Here is a 16,448-nt window from a genome sequence, read left to right as displayed (position 1 = left end):
TACAGGAAGACTACTTTGGACTTTGGGAGTCTTCATAAGGCGTGCCAGTAGGCGGATTACGCCACAATCCTGAACTTACCTGTGAACAAGGCTGCTAGACGGCTGAAACGCGTCAGGTTTCACGAATAAGACTTTGCTGTCACGTTGCTGTACCTACTGGAAATAAACCTTCGTTTGCCTACCAGTCCAGTGAGCAGTGCTTTTCTTTCTACAACCAGAAGGAAATTGTGTTTGTATATATATATATATATATATATATATATATATATATATATATACATATATATATATATATATATATTTAGTCACTGAAAAAAACATAGGTTTCACACATGTTATAGTTAGCTGGACATTTCACTCATACAAAACCATTGAAATTCCCCCGTTATAATTAGTTCAGCTAACTATAACTCGCGTGCCCGCAATGCACTGCTGATGACGTCACATATTACGTCACTCATGACATGGTCAGTGACATCACTCATGACATCACTGATGACATCTCAAATGACATCACTGATGACATCATCATTGTGAAAGAGTGGCAGAGTTCCTCTCACCCTAATATAACCTTTGATAGACACATTGAAAAAAAGGAACTAAGCTAACTATAACATGTGTGAAACCTATGGTTTTTTCAGTGAATTTCTAAGTTTTTTTAAATTTTAATTCCTAACTATAATGTGGCTGAAACCTATGTTTTTTTCAGTGAATTTCTAAGGTTTTCTTAAAGGCTAATTTCTAACTTTAACGTGGCTGAAACCTATTATTTTGTCAGTGAATTTCAAAGGTTTTGTAAATGATAATTTTAAAGTGTATTTATTTTTATATTTTTTATACTAATTTACAACATTGTTTTAAAGTATTTATTTTTAGATATTTTATTTTTTAAATTACATTACATATTTTTAATATAAATTGAAAGAAATGATTTTAAAAATAATGAAATTGTAATATTTTTATTTTTTATTTTATATTTTTTTAATTTATATATATTTTATATAGCAGCCAATGATAACCTATGGAAGGAAATTCAAGTTACTGGTAAGTACAGTTAAATTCACTTTTCAGGAACAGTAGTGAGCTGAAAGATGCATCACTGAGGTCTCTCCAGATAACAGTTGAGTAAATCGGAATTCGTAGTTCCGCTGATTTTTGAGGAGTTTTCTAAAGTTCCAAAACTCCACACTTAGAAGAATTTCCAAGTGAAACCAGTCAATGTTAGCCATGGATGGAAATTCAAGTTACTGTAACTACGATTAGAATTACTTTTCAGGATCAGTAGTGGGCTGAAAGATGCAGCACTGAGGTCTCTCCTGATAACAGGTGAGTACATCGGAATTCGTAGTTCAGGTGATTTTTTTGGAATTTTTTAAAGTTCCAAAACTCCACACTTAGAAAAATGTCCAAGTGAAACCAGTCAAAGTTAGCCTATGGAAGGAAATTCAAGTTACTGTAACTACGATTAGAATTACTTTTCAGGATCAGTTGTGGGCTGAAAGATGCAGCACTGAGATCTCTCCTGATAACCGGTGAGTAGATCGGAATTCGGAGTTCAGCAGATCTCTTATGAATTTTTTATAGTTAAAAAACTGAACACTTAGAAAAATTTCCAAGTGAAACCAGTCAATGTAAGCCTATGGAAGGAAATTCAAGTTACTGTAAGTATGGTTACATTTGCTTTTCATGGTCCGTACTGGGCTCAAAGATGCAGCACTGACGTCTCTCGTGATAACAGGTAAGTAAATCGGAATTCGTAGTTCGGCTGATTTTAGAGGAATATTTCGCTCAATAGTGAAGGAAGGGGACGGGGCCTGAGGTGACATGTGTGCAAACACGCCCTGTGGTGCGTTTTAGTTTGGGGAATTAATTCCTCTTCAATTCTGAGGTCCCCTGTGAGCCAACTAGCCCACCAGGTACCTCCAGTATGCGCCTGGGAGCTAAGTTGCAGAGTGGTGTTCAGAGGGCACGCCCCCTTTCTACAACACTCTGCAACACAGCTAAGTGATGTCATCAGTGATGTCGCTGACCATGTCATGAATGATGTAATATGTGACATCATCAGCAGTGGATTGCGGGTGCGCGAAATATAGCTAGTACAACTAACTATATATGAGCAATTTCAATGGTTTTTAAATGCTAATTCCTACATATATATGACCTGAAACCTATGTTTTTTTCAGTGAATTTGCAAGGTTTTTTAAATGCTAATTCCTAACTATATAAGGACTGAAACCTACGTTTTTTTCAGTGAATTTCAAAGGTTTTTTAAATGCTAATTCCTAACTACATAAGGCCTGAAACCTATGGTTTTTTTCAGTGAATTTGCAAGGTTTTTTAAATGCTAATACCTAACTATATAAGGCCTGAAACCTATGGTTTTTTCACTGAATTTCAAAGGTTTTTTAAATGCTAATTCCTAACTATATAAGGCCTGAAACCTATGGTTTTTTCAGTGAATTTGCAAGGTTTTTTAAATGCTAATTCCTAATTAAATAAGGCCTGAAACCTATGTTTTTTCAGTGAATTTGCAAGTTTTTAAAATGCTAATTCTATTAGTGGTTAACGTTTAAATATGTTAATATCCTTGTGGGACCACCTGAGCAGCCCTAGGGATCCGATTTTTGGACGGGAGCAAGATGCTCTCTGATTGTGCCGTATTTCTTGCCTTCTGCCCCCCTGATTGTGCCGTATTTCTTGCTTCTGTCCCCCTGATTGTGCCATATTTCTTGGCTTCTGCCCCCCTGATTGTGCCGTATTTCTTGCCTTCTGCACCCTGATTGTGCCATATTTCTTGCCTTCTGTACCCTGATTGTGCCGTATTTCTTGCCTTCTGCTCCCTGATTGTGCCATATTTGTTGCCTTCTGCCTACTAATTGTGCAGTTTTTTCTTCCATTCTGCCCCCTGATTGTGCCGTTTGTCAAGCCTTCTGTCCCCTGATTGTGCCGTTTTTCGTGCCCCTGCCCCCCTGATTGTATTATCTTTGCCAGTGTTTGTTCGCTGCTGGTTTTGCCTTTGCCTGTGTTTCTTTGGTGCCGTTATTGTCTTCGCCACAGTGTTTCTTTGCTGCCGTTATTGTCTTTGCCAGTGTTTGTTTGCTGCCGTTATTGTCTTTGCCAGTGCTTGTTCGCTGCTGGTATTATCTTTGCCAGAGCTGTGTGGGCTGTGTGGGCTGTGAGAGCTGTGTAAGCTGTGAGAGCTGTGTGGGCTGTGAGAGTTGTGTGGGCTGTGAGAGCTGTGTGGGCTGTGAGGGCTGTGAGGGCTGTGAGGGCTGTGAGGCCTGTGAGAGCTGTGTGGGCTGTGAGAGCTGTGTGGGCTGTGAGAGCTGTGTGGGCTGTGAGAGCTGTATGGGCTGTGAGAGCTGTGAGAGCTGTGTGGGATGTGAGCTGTGTGGGCTGTGAGGGCTGTGTGAGCTGTGAGAGCTGTGTGGGCTGTGAGAGCTGTGTGGGCTGTGTGGGCTGTGAGAGCTGTGAGAGCTGTGAGGGCTGTGAGAGCTGTGTGGGCTGTGAGAGCTGTATGGGCTGTGAGAGCTGTAAGAGCTGTGTGGGCTGTGTGGGCTGTGAGAGCTGTGTGGGCTGTGAGAGCTGTGAGAGCTGTGTGGGCTGTGAGAGCTGTGTGGCCTGTGAGAGCTCTGTGGGCTGTGAGACCTGTGTGAGCTGTGCGAGCTGTGTGGGCTGTGAGAGCTGAGTGGGCTGTGAGAGCTGTGAGAGCTGTGTGGGCTGTGAGAGCTGTGTGGGCTGTGTGGGCTGTGTGGGCTGTGAGAGCTGTGTGGGCTGTGAGAGCTGTGTGGGCTGTGAGGGCTGTGAGGCCTGTGAGAGCTGTGTGGGCTGTGAGAGCTGTGTGGGCTGTGAGAGCTGTGTGGGCTGTGAGAGCTGTATCGGCTGTGAGAGCTGTGTGGGATGTGAGCTGTGTGGGATGTGAGGGCTGTGTGAGCTGTGAGTGCTGTGTGGGCTGTGAGAGCTGTGTGGGCTGTGATAGTGTGGGCTGTGTGGGCTGTGAGAGCTGTGAGAGCTCTGTGGGTTGCGAGGGCTGTGTGAGCTGTGAGAGCTGTGTGGGCTGTGAGAGCTGTGAGAGCTGTGTGGGCTGTGAGAGCTGTGTTGGCTGTGTGGGCTGAGAGAGCTGTGTGGACTGTGAGAGCTGTGTGGGCTGTGAGAGCTGTATCGGCTGTGAGAGCTGTGTGGGATGTGAGCTGTGTGGGATGTGAGGGCTGTGTGAGCTGTGAGTGCTGTGTGGGCTGTGAGAGCTGTGTGGGCTGTGATAGTGTGGGCTGTGTGGGCTGTGAGAGCTGTGAGAGCTCTGTGGGTTGCGAGGGCTGTGTGAGCTGTGAGAGCTGTGTGGGCTGTGAGAGCTGTGAGAGCTGTGTGGGCTGTGAGAGCTGTGTTGGCTGTGTGGGCTGAGAGAGCTGTGTGGGCTGTGAGAGCTGTGTGGGCTGTGAGGGCTGTCTGGGCTGTGAGGGCTGTGAGGCCTGTGAGAGCTGTGTGCTCTGTGAGAGCTGTGTGGGCAGTGAGAGCTGTGTGAGCTGTGAGAGCTGTGTGGGCTGTGAGAGCGGTGTGGGCTGTGAGAGCTGTGTGGGCTCTGAGAGCTGTGAGAGCTGTGTGGGCTGTGAGAGCTGTGTGGGCTCTTAGAGCTGTGAGAGCTGTGTGGCATGTGAGAGCTGTATGGGCTGTGAGAGCTGTGAGAGCTGTGTGGGATGTGAGCTGTATGGGCTGGGAGGGCTGTGTGAACTGGGAGAGCTGTGTGGGCTGTGAGAGCTGTGTGGGCTGTGTGGGCTGTGAGAGGTGTGAGAGCTGTGTGGGCTGTGAGAGCTGTGTGGGCTGTGAGAGCTGTGTGGGCTGTGAGAGTGTGGGCTGTGTGGGCTGTGAGAGCTGTGAGAGCTGTGTGGGCTCTGAGAGCTGTGTGGGCGGTGAGCACAGTGTGGGCTGTGCGGGCTGTGAGAGCTGTGTGGGCTGTGAGAGCTGTGAGGGCTGTGAGGGCTGTGAGGGCTGTGTGGGCTGTGAGGGCTGTGAGGCCTGTGAGAGCTGTGTGGGCTGTGAGAGCTGTGTGGGCTGTGAGAGCTGTATGGGCTGTGAGAGCTGTGAGAGCTCTGTGGGATGTGAGCTGTGTGGGCTGTGAGGGCTGTGTGAGCTGTGAGGGCTGTGAGGGCTGTGAGAGCTGTGTGGGCTGTGAGAGCTGTGTGGGCTGTGAGTGCTGTGTGGGCTGTGAGAGCTGTGTGGGCTGTGAGAGCTGTGTGGGCTGTGAGGGCTCTGTGAGCTGTGAGAGCTGTGTGGGCTGTGAGAGTTGTGTGGGCTGTGTGGGCTGTGAGAGCTGTGTGGGCTGTGAGCGCTGTGTGGGATGTGACCTGTGTGTGCTGTGTGAGCTGTGACAGCTGTGTGGGCTGTGAGAGCTGTGTGGGCTGTGGGAGTGTGGGCTGTGAGAGCTGTGAGGGCTGTGAGGGCTGTGAGGGCTGTGAGGGCTGTGTGGGCTGTGAGGGCTGTGAGGCATGTGAGAGCTGTGTGGGCTGTGAGAGCTGTGTGTGCTGTGAGAGCTGTGTGGGCTGTGAGAGCTGTATGGGCTGTGAGAGCTGTGAGAGCTCTGTGGGATGTGAGCTGTGTGGGCTGTGAGGGCTGTCTGAGCTGTGAGGGCGGTGAGGGCTGTGAGAGCTGTGTGGGCTGTGAGAGCTGTTTGGGCTGTGAGGGCTGTGTGGGCTGTGAGAGCTGTGTGGGCTGTGAGAGCTGTGTGGGCTGTGAGGGCTCTGTGAGCTGTGAGAGCTGTGTGGGCTGTGAGAGTTGTGTGGGCTGTGTGGGCTGTGAGAGCTTAGAGAGCTGTGAGAGCTGTGTGGGCTGTGAGAGCTGTGTGGGATGTGAGCTGTGTGGGATGTGTGAGCTGTGAGAGCTGTGTGGGCTGTGTGGGCAGTGAGAGCTGTGAGAGCTGTGTGGGCTGTGAGAGCTATGCGGGCTGTGAGAGCTGTGTGGGCTGTGAGAGTGTGGGCTGTGTGGGCTGTGAGAGCTGTGAGAGCTGTGTGGGCTGTGAGAGCTGTGTGGGCTGTGAGAGCTGTGTGGGCTGTTAGAGATGTATGGGCTATGAGGGCTGTGAGGGCTGTGAGGGCTGTGAGGGCTGTGTGGGCTGTGAGGGCTGTGAGGCATGTGAGAGCTGTGTGGGCTGTGAGAGCTGTGCGGGCTTCGAGAGCTGTGTGGGCTGTGAGAGTGTGGGCTGTGTGGGCTGTGAGAGCTGTGAGAGCTGTGTGGGCTGTGAGAGCTGTGTGGGCTGTGAGAGCTGTGTGGGCTGTGAGAGATGTATGGGCTGTGAGAGCTGTGAGAGCTGTGAGAGCTGTATGGGCTGTGAGAGCTGTGAGAGCTGTGTGGGATGTGAGCTGTGTGGGCTGTGAGGGCTGTGTGAGCTGTGAGAGCTGTGTGGGCTGTGAGAGCTGTGTGGGCTGTGGGAGTGTGGGCTGTGAGAGCTGTGAGAGCTGTGAGAGCTGTGTGGGCTGTGAGAGTGTGGGCTGTGAGGGCTGTGAGAGCTGTGTGGGCTGTGAGAGCTGCGTGGGCTGTGAGAGCTATGTGGGCTGTGAGAGCTGTTTGGGCTGGGAGAGCTGTGAGAGCTGTGTGGGATGTGAGTTGTGAGGGCTGTGAGGGCTGTGTGGGCTGTGAGAGCTGGGTGGGCTGTGAGAGCTGTGTGGGCTGTGAGAGCTGTGTGGGCTGTGAGAGTAAGGGCTGTGTGTGCTGTGTGGTCTGTGAGAGCTATGTGGGCTGTGAGAGCTGTGTGGGCTGTGTGAGCTGTGAGAGCTGTGTGGGCTGTGAGAGCTGTGTGGGCTGTGAGGGCTGTGAGGGCTGTGTTGGCTGTGAGGGCTGTGAGGGCTGTGAGAGCTGTGTGGGCTGTGAGAGCTGTGTGGGCTGTGAGAGCTGTGTGGGCTGTGAGAGCTGTGTGGGCTGTGAGAGCTGTGTGGGCTGTGAGCTCTGCTTCTTTTGTGTCTCGGTCTACCTAGCACAAGATGAATGCCAACACTTCCTGGTTAGAAGTGTTGACAGCCAATGAGCATGCTGCTTTCCTGTGAAATGCATGCTGATTGGCTGCCACTGTCTGTCAACACTCCAAACCAGGAAGTGTGGGCAGCCATCTTGTGCCTCGGTAGAACCAAGGCACAAGAAAGCAGTGAAACAAAGGTGCAAAACACTCAAAGGGGGCAGGGTAGAAGCACCCTGCCCCCCTAGGCCTGCTCAGGGGGCCCCACAAGGCCCCCCAGGCCCTCAGAAAATCGAGGGGGTACAGAGAGCAGTAAGCTTACAGTAAGCTTACCGTAAGCTTACTGTACTCTGTACGGTGCGCATACCCTAGGGGGTCAGGGTGCTTCTACCCTGCCCCCTCTGCGTGTTTTGCACCTTTGTTTCACAGCTTTCTTGTGCCTTGGTTCTACCGAGGCACAAGATGGCTGCCAACACTTCCTGGTTTGGAGTGTTGACAGACAGTGGAAGCCAATCAGCATGCATTTCACCGGAAAGCAGCATGCTCATTGGCTGTCAACACTTCTAACCAGGAAGTGTTGGCATTCATCTTGTGCTAGGTAAACCGAGACACAAAAGAAGCAGAGCTCACAGCCCACTCAGCTCTCACACCAATGTGTCTCCTGAAGGTTGATTTTGTTTTCTTTGTGTTCTGTGCACACAATATTTTTCGTTTCTTCTAACGTCACTCTTCCGTTGTTTAAAAAGATTGACCAGGGGGACCAAGAGTGTCTTTTGCAAGACCCTCTCTCTCAATTTGTTGTTACTGTGTGTGCAAACCTGCCATCAGGGAGTGGTTGTGAGATGTTGAGAACTAGACCACTGACCTGCACACCAACAGCGAGTACACCTGCGACAGGTAGCTATGTGGGGCCAAAGTTGGAACATAATCAGAGTGGCGTGGCGTGACATACGACAGAACAGGGCAGGGATAGATACAACGACGTGGACGGCTCATAGTACTGCGTCTGGGAGTCGAGCGGACAGGCCACAGCTGTCCCTCTGCGAGCCTGGGTCCGAACTGTTCATAACTCACACTGCATAAGTATTGAAAAACCATTTTGTGTTTCAGTCCGTCAGCTGGCATCTGTCCGAGGCATTTGTGAAAACATATTGAAGTTATTTCTGTGAGTGATACCCCTTTGACGCACCCTCTCCCCCCATTAGCAGGGAACTTACCTTCTTCCCACATTACCAACATACCCCCAACAACCTTCTTGGGCCCAGAAGTGTCCCTGTGTGGTTGAGGAAAGGAGAATCTTAGTCATGTATAGATTTACATATAAAGAAATGTATTTAAAGAAAAGAACAACAAATAAGACTGAAGGGAGTCTGGTCCTATGGTCGCTGCCACGAAGTTGGGGCCACTTCCTTTCATGACTCAGGACACAGTTACTCATGTGGAACTGGTTTGTGTTAAATAGGGTTAGTGGTTCCAGAAGCATTGAGACTGTATGAGCCTGGGACAATGTGTCTTACCTACTGGACTGCGTCATGTGGAATCGGGACTGTATCTGATTTGTGAGGCATTCTGACCATAGTGCAGCCCATAAGTAGCAATGAGGAAGGGCCCACAGCCCTGTACATATGTTGGTGGCCCCACCGGCCTGCCTAGTGCAGGTTCAGTGGCACCACTTATCAGCATACTTCAATCTGTAAATACTCCTCACTAATCGAAGGGAGTGAGGTGCTGTGGTCACTGCCACGAAGTTGGGGTCGCTGCAATTCAGGACTCAGGACACAGTTACACATGTGGGATCGGCTTGTGTTAAAGAGGGTTAGTGGGAGTACGTGTCGAAGCCTTGCATATCGAAATACGCCTCACTGATCGAAGGGAGTGTGGTGCTGTGGTCGCTGCCATGGACTTGGGGTCAGTGTGATTCATGAGGGATCGGCTTGTGTTAAAGAGAGTTAGTGGCACCACGTGTCGCCTCCACTGCATATGGAAATATGACTCACTGATCAGAGGGAGTCTGGTGCTGTGGTCGCAGCCACATACTTGGGGTCACTGCCATTTAGGACTCAGGACACAGTTACACATGTGGGATCAGCTTGTGTTGAACAGAGTTAGTGGCAGCACGTGTCGCCAGCCCTCCATATGGCAATATGCCTCACTGATTGAAGGGAGACTGCTGCTGCAGTTGTCTCACGGAGATGAGTCACTGCTATTCAGGACTCAGGCAACAGTTACACATGTGGGATTGGCTTGTGTTGAAGACAGTTAGTGGCACCATGTGTCGACGGTCTTTCACAGTGTAGGTCAGAGGTAGCGGTGAGCAAAGGCCCATAGCCATGTGCATACGTTGGTGGTCACACCCGCCTGCGTAGTACAGGTTCAGTGGCACCACATGTGTCTGGCCTTCCAAATGCAAATATCCTTCACTGATTGAAGGGAGTGTTGTGCTGTGGTCACTGCCACGAAGTTGGGGTCGCTGCCATTCAGGACTCAGGAACCAGTTACACATGTGGGATCAGCTTGCGCTGAACAGGGTTAGTTGGCACCACGTGTCACCGGTCTCCCACAGTGTAGACCGGAGGCAGTGGTCTGCAAAGGCTCAGAGGCAGGTGACGTTGAGTTGAGCTGCACAGATTGGGAGCATTTGGTCTTCTTAACCCATTATAGTCTCTTACACAATTTGCGTCTCAACTCATCTTGAATTGTGAACCGTGTAACCCCAGTGTAGGGTGCAGGCAGCGGTCAGGATGGGTGCACAACCACGTGGCATTGAGTTGAGCTGCACAGGTAGTGGCACCTGGAGTACTCTGCGTGTGCGCACCCTGCGATGATACGTGGTCCGGGCGGGCAACACTGGGAGCAATGTCTTGCCTTGATAAGTCCACGTGGTGATGACGTATCCTGCAGTGAGTTAGCAGCACATGAAGCACACAGCGTGTGCACATCCTGCAATGATGCGTGGTCTCAGCGGGCCGCACTGGGAGCAGCGTGTCTTGCGAACCGGCCTGCATCATCTGCAATCGCCACTGCATCTGAATTGTGAGCCCTGCTGTCCGCAGAGTAGATCGAAGGCAGTAGTTAGCATAGACATCGAGGAATGCTTTTTGTCACTTCTTCTTGACAAAATCCGAGGACATAGAGTAGAATTCTCTGTGCAATTAATAAATCAAGGCTGAATTCAAATTGTCAACCCTGCTGTCTGCAGTGTAGATTGAAGGCAGTAGTCGATACAGACATAGGTCTGCGGTGCTGTGCCGCTGGGTTCGCAGGGGGCCTTTGTGGAGGAGGCCTGTGGTCATGGTGGCAGCCATGTGCCAGGGTGAGGGCAGCCACTCTGTAGACGTGTTGATCTTGCCCAGGGCCTGGCCTATTTATTCATACTCCTACACTTGAGTGGCGTACGTTGGACCAGCCCACTCCGTTTCCGCTACCAGTGGGGGGACAATACAGCTACATGGCCAAGATCTTTTCCACTGCCTGAGGTAACATGGTTGCGTCTGCTGTGCACTACACTAAAAGTATCAATAGTATATCTCCACATGGAGAGGTTTGTGCTTTTTATAGTGAGGTCTGTGCAGCACATCAGCATTACACTTGGCATTGTGTGCATTATTATTGATGGGTGACTTGCCTTCTTCATATATAGTTGGTTGCCACATCTCCCAACATTCAGTATCAATCAATCAACCATTATTGTGCGGCTGAGGAGCCATGGTATTTTGGGAAGGTCCCTTGTCCTGTTTTGCGCTGCCTCGGTGGTAGTAGCGGGGGGGGGTGGTCCGGGGGGAGTTTCTGGTGGTGGTGGTGGCGCTGAGTGTTGTGGCCATGTTGGGTGTCGGAGCTGCATGTTCAGTAGCTCTATCAGGTGTTGGGCTTTAGATGTGGCTGTGAGTTGGGTCTAATTCACGCAGTATATAGTCAACATTCTTACACCAGTTAAAGGTTGATGTTAATTTGTTACTGGTAAGTCAGCTTATCGTCTGCTTTTTGGATCGCGTTGCAGATTTGTCTGGTTGTTGAAAATATGGGGAAGTGGTGTATTTGTGTTTTTTTGCAGGGGAATGCCTACTTTGCATATCATTAGCTTTAGTTGTGGCTCTTGTTTGTGGCGATTTTGTTGGTGGAAGGTATCGATGAAAGAGTGGTAAGATTTGCAGTTTTCACCAGGTAGAGAATGGGATGATAATTAAAAAACACAGAAAAGAAAGATATGTTTAGTGAACATTATAATTAGAAATTAGCATTAAAAAAACTTTGAAATTCACTGAAAAAACCATAGGTTTCAGGAACGTTATAGTCAAGAATTAGCATTTAAAAAACCTTTGAAATTCACTGAAATAAACATAGGTTTTACAGACGTTATAGTTAGGAATTAGCATTTAAAAAAACCTTAGAAATTCACAGGAAAAACATAAGTTTCAGGGACATTATAGTTAGTTGGACATTTTGAAGTATGCGGGGGGCTCACAGCCCCCCCTCGTAGCCCCGGGGACCACCAACCCCCAAGCTTCTCCAGGGGCCTCGTCCTGCCATCGTCCTGTGTAGGCTCCTACCAGCTGCCCGCACAGTTTCATGGACCTGGCCACGAGTTCCACAGCGTAGCGTCCGTTGCAGTGTTCTTAGCCTTTTTGTTCTTTTGCTGACTTACCAGTTTGTGTTCAAGATTCGCCGTCTTATTTGTGTACCTTTCCTTTGTGTATCTTTTGTGCAGCCTTGTTTTGTGCATCTTCTTTTGTGTCTGACTTTGTTTATTCAGTGGCTGATTCAGTGTTCTGAACATAGCAGTACATCTGTAGATATGTAGTTTAGTCCTTTCCTTTCCCTCCCTCCACCCTAATTGACAACGTAATGGGGGAGTCAAAGTAAGGCACTCCTGTTGTCACTGTTTTAAGTTTGCAACACAGTAGGTAGGACACGGGTTAAGAAACCCAGCCTCCACCACTCTTGGACCCTCCTGGCTCTTGTTGCCACCTCGTTTGCTATGTCTTAAGTATTTAATCTTTGCACTTGACCGTGGTCCTCCTACAGTGTATTCTCATAATAGTCCAAGCACATACAATCCATCATTTTATCTGTTCTTGCCCATTCTGTGTGGTGGTATCGTCAGCACTTATTGCACATTATAGAATACCTTGAGTGTACCCGCATTCAAAACATCTCCACTGGCCATTGTGCATGCAGAACTTGGACCTTTTCATCCATTCTTGCATCCTGAGATGTAACCTCTTACCTCTGTTCTTCACCTCCTACTTTGCCCTTTTAAATATTCAAATCTTCTTGGAAAGACATTACTAATCCTTATCATCGAAAAAGTAACAAGTTTCTGAAATCATTTAATATGTGAGTTGTGTATGTTATCATAATACCCAACATTCCAATGCCATTCTTTGTACCATTATGTAATGTGCTTTAGTTGCAGTGTTTTATCTTGTTTTGGTTTGTATGTCATTACAATCAAAGGTAACATATTCCTGTATATCCTAAATAAAGCACTTGACACAATGCATAGTGATTTCGCAACAAACATGTCAGAGCCAGCACCAGGTACGGATACACCGGTTGCACCACTCTAAAGCTGGCCCTGCTCATCTACCGCAAGTCCTGTACCATCGTACTTGTATCACATGGCTTCATCTCTTACACTGCCGGTACACTAATCACTTAGGGCCCGATTCAAAAAGGAAAACTTAGACCTGAAGTTAAACCTTGGACCTAAAGTCTAAGGGGCATATTTTTCAAGGGGTTGTATTGCTTTTGCAACATGCAACAGGGTGTAAAAATGACAGCACCCTTGAGATATGATTTATCAAGCCATGCAAGGCCACCTTGGGTGGCCTTGAGTGATTTGATGAAACCAGAGTAGGGCAGCGCAGCAAAACACAAATCACTGCATTGCATTACTCTGACCCAAGGAAGCATTCCATGGGTGGTGCGTGGGCGTTCCCATGCAAAACCCACCATATGATGTTAAATATGTGAATAAGTTAAAACTGCTACGCCTCCCCAAATGAGGCATAATGAGGAGAACTGCATTTATTTCTTCTTGTTTTTACCTCTTTCAATGTGTGCTGCATTCTGCAGCGCAGATAGAAAGAGGAAAATGTCTCATGGGATTGTTTTGATGCAGGAAGGCGCCCCCTCCTACACAGAAATAATCCTACAATGCAGACACCCTTCCTCCTTGGTGTAGAGTGTCTGTGTTGACTCTAGGAAGCACATTGTACTCCAGTGCTGAGAAAAGGCAGAAATGCATCATACAATGTTAACTATGACTCCTATTAGACAGTCAAGCAAGGTGACTAGCTGCGCTGCTTGTTTAATGATACATATGCACCTCAGTTTCGACCTGAAGTCTACGTTTATACCTAAAGCCTAACTGTAGAACTGGAGTCTAAGTTTAGACTTCAGGTCTAAAGTTAGACTTAAGGTTTAAACTTAGGACCTGATTCACAAAGGTAAAGTTAAACCAAAGTCTAACTTAGGCCACCAGTCTAACTTTATTACTTTTCAGTATTCACAATATTTAGTTACTACTAGTAACTTTATTCTGATGACACCGAGCTCATAATCTACCTCACCAAAGACACGGACACCACCAGAGCAATCTTCTTGAACCCCATGACCGATGTCGCCGACTGGATAAGAGCCACCTGCCTCAAACTCAATACCGGAAAAACAAAGCTCTCCTCTTTGAAAGACACCCCCCCTTACTGTGGGATGACTCCAGGGGGCCCTTAGACCAGCACCCACTCCCACCACCCATGTCCCCAAACTTGGAATCATCCCCAACAGCGACCTCTTCATGAGATGTCAGATCAACTCGGTGACCTCTACTTGCTTCAACAACCTCAGAATACTCGGGAAAGTCTTCGGATAGATACCAACCGACACCAGAAAAACCGTCATTCAAGCCATCATCACCAGTCAATTTGACTACGGGAATGCCCTATATGCCAGAACCATCACCCTCCTTCTCAAGCGCCTCCAAACAATCCAGAACGCAGCAGCACGAATCGTCCTGGACCTACCCAGACGATGCCACATCACCACGCACCTCTGTGGCCTGCACTGGCTCCCCATCAAGAAGAGATGGCACTTTAAGCTATTAAAGCATGCCTACAAAGCCCTCCACAACAAGGGACCTGAATAACTGCCTGACCTTCCACCAGTCCATCAGACACCTGAGTCTGCTGCCCTGGCCTTCACCACAGTTCCCTGCATTTATTGTACCCAAACCAGAGGGCAATTCTTCTCCCTCCTTGCAGCCAAAGCCTGGAATGACCTCCCCATCCACCACTAAACATTTACCTCCCTCGCTGACTTCAGGAGTAGCCTCAAGACCTGGCTGTTAGAGTTGCTTCACCTCACACACGCACCTGGATACCCCTCTGGGTGATTAGTGCGCTCTACAAGTTCTGATTGATTGATTGATGTCCTTAATGAAGTGGTGATATTACCTGTGTTTGTGGTGTGCTGCCTCCTTTTCCTGTTGTGGAAAATACCTCAACTTGTACCAGTCTTCCAATTATATACATTTCATTTTTACCAGCTATGCCTTGCTGTGGATTCATATATTACTACAAAAGTACAATTTTGTATCCTTAGTTCTTCTATAATACATACTCCTTTATTGCTTCAAAATAACTTCTTGAAGTGCTGGGTTTTACTTCTGAAATTCTAACATTGTCTGGGTGTGCTTAAAACAACAATGTTAAATCCTACATGCTGCGGAATCAGTTTTGGATGGTTCTCGTTTCAAACATCATTTCCAGTGTGCTTTATTGACACAGCCTTTGTGGAGTAGCATTTTGTAATATTAACAATCAGATAACTTAATTTTACACAATGTGCTATTACTGTACTGTTTTAATGAACCTGCCTTAGTAAATCTTAGAATACACTCAGCAAAGGACTTTCTGCACTGTTAAAACCGATGTGTATGTTAATGTTTACATGTGTGTGTGTCAAGTCATCGAAAATCAGGCAAAGTGTAACGGCACTTTTTTACTATCGATGCAGGGCAACGGCAAACGACGCACAATATTCTCGTTAAGGTAGTTACAGATTCCTGAATTCTCCCATACCGAAAAACCCAACATTTTTATGTATGTAATTCAACTTGATCCTCCCTGAGATGGCAGAAATGTATCTCTATGGCCACTGTTAAGAGGCTTGAGCTAGTCTACTATGCCTCTGATATTTGAAGGTTTCATATACACATGGTCAGTGATTGGCTGCCGCCCCCTCCCGATGACCACACCAACCCCCGGAAACAAGGACATTTAAACATGGTTATCTTTGGAAGGCGGGGGGGTCGCGAGACCCCCCCCCGGCCGTATTTATTAAGATATAAAACAACAAAATTTTTAATTGTACGATAAGCAGTTTATATAAAAAATTCAGCAGGACATTAGATACATGATTGTCAACAGGTGTGATAGACTATCCTTAACAAAAACTCTAATACAGATTGTTTCCTAGCCGAATCTAACATCCTCATCTAAAATTTATTATACTAACATTTCTGGATCATATGGCAAGGTCGCTAACCGGTGTCAGGTCCTACTAGCTGCGCCTCACCACCAGATGTGCGCATGCGCAGCCGGGCCCGGTAATTACCCGGTCCACGCCGTGAACTCCATTTACCCACTTAAGGAGGGCCCTTACTCAGCGCCATCTGTTGACGTCATAAGTATGCGCGCGCGGGGTGGCTACCAGCCTAAGGAAAGCGTGACTCCTCCAACCCGCGCCCTTTTGAAGCACCAGTTACCTTGCCCCTGAAGTTCTAGGAAGGGCCAATGGCCCCTCCCCCTGGGCGGGAACCTCCATAGGATGATGCCCGCCCCCTCAGACCTTAAAATAGCTGCTCACCGGTCATGACCTTACCGCCACAGGCCAGCATTGTTAACCGACGATCTGGCCTCCCCCTTCCTAACCCTAGACATGAACTGACTTACTTAGCGAATCCCTCTAACCATGCCCAGAGATTATTGGACCACAGGACATTCCCCGCCTCAGTGAGGTGTACCCCGTCCCCCAGATAGAACTGCTTACCCCAGATACACCCGTGTGGAATCATCTGCAACCGGGGGGCTCGGAATAGTTTGTCCAACTGTGTGTTGATCCTCTTTACCAAGTGATTCAACGCCCTGACAGAGTCTCCCCCCGCCACTGCCATCCGGGGATAAGTTGCGACCATACTATTGTGCAGCCCGGGCAAATCCTCGTGACCCACCCAGCAGTGGAGATGATTTCTTCGATAAGGATGCGCCTCCCTAATCTGGCCAAATCATTCTTCCCCAGGTGAAGTATCACCACTGACGGGAGGCAGGCTGCTACGCTAAGAGTCCCTGGAAGAAGCTCCTAAACTGGCTGAGGCACAGACCCCCTCTCCCAAAAAAAGAGATATGGAACCCTTTCTGCGCAGCCATTTTCTTACGGTTTCCTGAAAGAAAAACATGTTCCGCGCGCCTCACATAAGAGTGGCCCACAATCCAAGTCACCAATTTCATGT

This window comes from Lissotriton helveticus, chromosome 2_1 (assembly GCF_964261635.1).
Source record: "Lissotriton helveticus chromosome 2_1, aLisHel1.1, whole genome shotgun sequence".
Taxonomy (NCBI): Eukaryota; Metazoa; Chordata; class Amphibia; order Caudata; family Salamandridae; genus Lissotriton; species Lissotriton helveticus.
This window is presented reverse-complemented; position numbering follows the sequence as displayed.